This window comes from Bacillus rossius, chromosome 11 (genome assembly GCF_032445375.1).
Source record: "Bacillus rossius redtenbacheri isolate Brsri chromosome 11, Brsri_v3, whole genome shotgun sequence".
NCBI lineage: Eukaryota > Metazoa > Arthropoda > Insecta > Phasmatodea > Bacillidae > Bacillus > Bacillus rossius.
Window position 1 is genome coordinate 32,132,265 of NC_086338.1, and position 6,000 is coordinate 32,138,264.

The 6,000-nt window shown below is 38.1% G+C and overlaps 1 protein-coding gene across 1 annotated transcript in view; it reads right to left on the reverse strand.

The window, feature by feature from the left end:
• Positions 1-2,353, reverse strand: part of LOC134536758 (phosphatidylinositol phosphatase PTPRQ-like) — a 99,813-nt gene extending 97,460 nt beyond the window's left edge. The window contains exon 1 of the mRNA XM_063376668.1: positions 2,206-2,353. The gene's annotated coding sequence lies outside the window, so the exon portion shown is untranslated. The remainder of the gene's footprint in view (positions 1-2,205) is intronic.
• Between the last annotated feature and the right edge of the window lie 3,647 nt (positions 2,354-6,000).

The following is a 6,000-nucleotide window of genomic DNA, read 5'->3' on the forward strand; positions in this document are numbered from 1 at the left end:
GAATTCAACTTGCGAGACCTTTTTGCAACCAAGATTTTGATGATATCATCATAGCAAATAGAGGATGCTCTTCCTCACAGCCAGTGGTACCACCCTCTCTGACAACATTGTACTGTATTCGTATAGAGGACGCATTAAAACTTTCTAACTTCTCCCTTTACAATATTTTATGTTAATGATGAACTTAACATTTTTCTCAGAGTATTAAAAAATAAATATGTTGAGACGTTATATTGAAAATCAGATTAGACATTCCTGGCATGCAAGTTAAAAAACGTTTTACTGGTTACCAGTTGTAGTAGGAATTACAATGCAAGCGATTTCGGCGCCCCAAAAGCTTTGCGCCCGGGGCGTATTCCCCGCTTGCCCCCCCCCCCCCCCCCCCAGAGTTACGGCCCTGCAGTCAGGGCTGTGAGGATTGGAGGCCCCTTATCTAAAAGATTGTTGGTCAATCAATGTTTTCAACAGTATGTTCATTACTAAAAGTGCTAGTTTTTTTATTGGCAGACATTTACCAATTTGATATTGGCACCAACTGGAGAAGTTCAAGGACCGACGCAAACTTACAGTGCTCGCTAAACATTCTTGTTTCTGCTAATCCGCAAACAAGCACTGCTCTTTTAGGTCATTGGTGTTCGGCAGGTGTTTTAGAAACACAGAAGACCAAAAATTGAAATAGCAGATGTTTTATTTATTGAGGGTAATTGTTTCCTCAACTAATAAATTTCCTTTACCCATACGGGCATCTAAGGGGGCATTTGTCCCTTTGCCCTCCCTCCCCCCCTCCTCCAAAAATTATCTTTTCTCTCGGCGACCCTGATAAATATTGGCGATGTTTTATTTTTATTTGCGGTAGGACTGTACGTGAGTCAACTACACAATTAATTTTTGTGCACAGATATATTCCGTGTAATCAATCAACTTACATTACTGCGAAAATCACGCTATTTTAACATGTAGTCTTATAGCAATGTAATTTTTTGGACCTAATATGATTAAATGAAGTTCAGTGAAAGTATAAAAGCTATTTACGACTGAGCAATAAATAATTATCAATAAAAATTTGTTCTGTCCTTAAAATAACTCTTTTGTATGCTATTGTAATGGTTTATGATGATTGACAGTATAGTTTTAATTCGTACACGTTTTAATTCTATATACATTATGTTTTCACATCATCTGCGAAATAAATAAATATGAATATATTTGTTCAAATTAATTGCGTTCACATACTTCATGCATCTTGACTGATAGAATTACAAAAAATCAGCTAGGGTCATGTACTGTTGATTAATTGATTTTAAGTTGAATTGATATTGATTTTTGGCAAGATCAGACTAAATTTTCCACATTTGTCATAGTAGTACTAAATAAAGAATGAGCGTAAAGTAATAATTTTTGGCTTACAGAACGTAACTTTTTATTTTTAAAATTGTATATGCAAATGAACTAAAGCACTTTAAAATTATTAGATACATGATCAAATGTACCAATTTAATTCTCAATATTTTAAATTAAAAATTTTAATTTATGGGTTTACATGTTTGAATGTCCCGCCACAAACATTTTTTTTTTAAATCTAGTTTGAGTAAGCACCGTCATCATTTATATGGGAAAAAAAAGTAAATCTATATAACCTACTCTGTTCTATTTCATTGTCATCGACTCGATAGTAAAGACGGAATGAGTAACAAACATCCAAACTTTCACATTTGTATAAAAATTGCATAGGAATTTTTTTTTAGCAGTGTTATAAATACACACCAATTAACCAAATACAGTAGCGTAGGTACCAGGCTTATTAGTGTTCTTTCGTATAACTACTCTTTTGGTAACAATCAGTGTTGATATTATGAAATTCGAAATTCTTAAACTGTGGTCTCATCATAAGTAACATTTTTAGTCAAGTTAAGAATAAGACGGCATTACAAACCTTTTATTTTTTAAGAATAAAGATACATGTAGATATTTTAGCAAAATAATTCGACGACGTACGGAGGATGCAGCATAATTGTCAGAATTAAAGATACATGAACCCTTTTAGTTCCAACAATGGCGTTATCGTTCGTTCGAAGAACGTAGACTATTGTTTGTGTGCGGAACACGATATCGTGGCCGAATGAAAGATCACCTTGGGCTCGGCTGAGCCACAAATGACAGGCGATAACGAGAACGTGAAGACGGGAAAACATTTTGGTGACTCACCTGCGAGAGGTGCTGGTCTCGTTCAGCAACACGCCATGGCACGGGGACTCACAGGGTGTCACGCGCAGAGAACAATCGCGCACATGCCCGACGACACACACACTGAAGAAACGTCTCTGCCAGTCCCCCAGTGTTCCGTCGCCAGGCCCTTATCTCCGGGAAGTGCGATAACATTCTTATTCTGCACTGGCCGCGCGCCGGCCGCCGCCATCTTGTGTGTGTGTGTGCGCGCGCATCAGCTGACTGCTGCGAAAACTCGCGGACTGCGACACCGCTGCGGCGCTGTAGGGATGCGAACTGAGGACAGGACGTGGGTCATATTTCCGCACTGAAGTTATCAGCTCTTACTTTTGTTGAGACATAACCAGTTGGATTTTAAGGTGTAAAGTAGTGCTATTTTAGCAGTTTTCGGTTCTTAAATTTAAATATTGTAATGGTAAAAATTTTATTAATTTTAATATGAAATTTGTTTGAGTGGTGAATAAGAAATTAATTAAAGATTTGGTGCTAAGGGGGGTTGGTTGAACCCCTAACCCCCCTCCCCCCCCCCCCCGCCCGGCTACGCCCCTGGACATAACAGTTAGGAATAAAAGAAATACGCTATAGCTATGTTATATAATACGTTGTAAATACACACGGCAGGCTCACTAGCGAATATGGTTCCGTATGACGTGAAATTCTTTGTTTATTGACGTCGAATTGGTTAAAGCGCTGGCTGGAAAGCATGGATTAAAAAAAAAAAATCAGCTAGCTAAAGATCTTCAAATGTTGACATCATCGTCGCACGTTTATTCAAACGATACAGGCGAATGGGAATATTCTAGAGCTGTAGCAAACCGTATGTATTCGGTACTGAGTACCTAACGGGTGCGGCATCTAGTAACGAGTAACGAAACGTTACACACGGCTGCATCTCGTTACTTGCATTTTTCGTATGTTTTACGCATGCACGCGCACATTCGATGAATTTACGTTACAAAGAACGAAGTTTGTTTATTAAGTAAAGTATAATTTGGAAATTCGTCGTCCAAGTTTTTTTACTGTTTATTAAAGGTATTGTGTGTGTAGACAAAGCTTGAGACTGAAAAAGAAACAACGTAAGAAAGTATTTTTTACATATTAGAAATATGTATGTTTTTGTTTTTTATTATCGCGTATTTTCACGTTTTTTTGTTCTTATCTTGAAAGAGATAATATAATAAAGCCGCTCTAATGAGATTTAATTGTTTCTTGGATAACAAAAACTGTTAATTATCAAATATTGTTAATTGTTTATATTCTATTTGTTATTATTTACGCGACGTCATACTGTACGCGTACGCAATGCGACTCGATTCGTTGCTGCAACATAACATAGCATGTGCCATGTTATGCGGTATCAGAAGTAACGAGTAACGATACGATAGTAACGAGTACTAATTGTTATAGTAGAGAACTGTGCCTAATATCGCACCCATTTTGAAAATACTGATTTATGTTGAGACAAATTTCCTAAAAAAATAAGTAACCACGGTTTTGCACATTAGGGTTATTACTGCAAAACATGTTATGTTGGACATAGTATTATTTTTATTAATTCGCAATTTATAACAGAGAAAGGAAATTGATGCACTTTCGTCATTTGAAAAACAGTGTTCCTAATATCGCACTAGTGTGCGATATTTGGAACACCATTTTTTTAAACTAATATATCTGGCACATCTTCCATTAACAAGAATAACTAACACATGGTTCAGTTTACATCGTTCTTATGCTGGTATGTTGCAAAAGAAGAGTTTCTAATTAAAACTAAATTTTAAATGTGCATTTTCAAACTAGAACAATGAAATCAATACGAGTCACGTAAATCTTCAAAAAATTTGTAGCATTTCCCTTCCAAACAAAAATCACATATGAATGAAGTGTAATCATCTGTTCCTGAACACTCTTCATGACACCAAATGCGACAATTTGTACAGATAACCCATTTCCCCCCCTGCCTGTCTTGTAAATACAACTGGTTGCAGTAAGGACACACATAATCTTCATCATCACTATCTTCTTCATCTGTGGAAACTGTCAGATGTTCAGCCATCTCTTCTTCACTTGATTCTGAAGACAGTGATATCTTCGTCTTCCGTTTCTTTTGTTTGTTGCTCTTGTTTTCCGTAACAGATTCCTTCTTGCTAAGAGTTTTGCGTGTCTCACAACTTCTTTTTTTCTCTCATGCAATATTCTTCTTGTAGCCCATGTACAGCTGTTTTGTCCTTCCCTTCATAGATATGTTTTTCACATAATCGGATAGCTTGTTTTTGTAATGCTAACTTGTCAGTACGGCAGCAGGGCAGGTTGGTCGACCTCTCCCTCTTGATGTTTTTGTTTGGTTGGATTTCAGAGAAGGCACAGGTGAAATGTCAGCAGGACCTACTAGAATCCCTGACGCCATGCTAGTGCTTGGCTGAGATGATGAACAGATGTCACTAGGACTTTTATGAAGCTATTGTTGGATAGACCTACTTTCTGTTGATAGGCCTAACGACTGATTTCCTTTGTTTTGTAGTGGCGGTGTCGTATGTTTGTTTACTTGATCGTCATATAGAGGGCTACTGTTGAGCTCGCTAACAAACTCATGTTGACCGAAAATGTTGCAGTTGCAAGGGAACAAACCAGTTTTCTTGAAACCACTTGTAGCTGTTGCAACAGTAGCTGCCTTGTTGTAAGCTTCTCCCAGAAGTCTTCCAACTTGATAGTGAGTTACCACTCTGCCTACATTTTGCTTGAGCCAAGTTTTTATTGCTTGAGCAAAGTAAGTTTTCAGGGGCAACATAAATGCAGCATCAAGGGGCTGCATTTTGTGTGTGCAGTGGGGGGCAAACACACAATGTGCACACCAATTTTCACGAGCAAGCTCCAGTAGTTGAAGATTTCTGGTATGGGAATAATGTCCATCAAGCACCAATATGACAGGATATTCTTTGTTAGGCTTCACAATGACCAAGAACTGCTGTTAAAACCACTGAAGGAAACTGTCAATTTTTATCCAACCAGATTTATGACACACAGTTATAGAACCATTTGGAGTGCTATCAAGCAGTTCTGGTTTCATGTTGACTCTAGGAAAGACTAGACGTGGTGGGGCATAGTGACCCGAGGCATTCATACACGTAACTACAGTCACCAAGGAACCTCTTTCGGCAGAAGATACTGCTCCGACCTGATGTTTTCCCTTTACTGAAACCACCCTACTAGCTTTGTGCTGCACAACAGTGAGACCTGTTTCATCATAGTTGTAGAGCCTATTTGGGGAATGTTTAATCCATCAATGGCTCAAAGATGTCAAAAAATAGGTTAACATTTTCTTGTGTGAACCCTCTTATTCTTCCCAGTGATGTTGCTTGGGGTTTTCTGAGGCTAAGTTGTGGATGTCTCTTCATGAATGAACGTAGCCATTTCCATCCCGCTGCTTCTTCTCCCTTAGAAAAAGGATGACATTTACCATTTTTTCTGCCAGTTCCAAAGCCATTCGTTTAATGTATTTAGCTGCTAAGCCATAAAACCTAACCTCCATTTCCAATGTGTACCTTACTGTAAGCTACACATCACAGTTCATTCACTCAGATAGCATTACAGGCAGCCTGCTTGCATTAGTGCATGTGTGACTAAACAGTTTCTAGCAAGCGTGCCTTGAAAAGCCTGCAGCAGGCATGAATATAGAAACCAAATACTTTTAGATTATTAAAGATTTAATTGTTTTATCGGCCTAACTTTTGTGGTAATCGTACCTGGACGATGATGTCGTTTGGCGGGTTTTTTCCC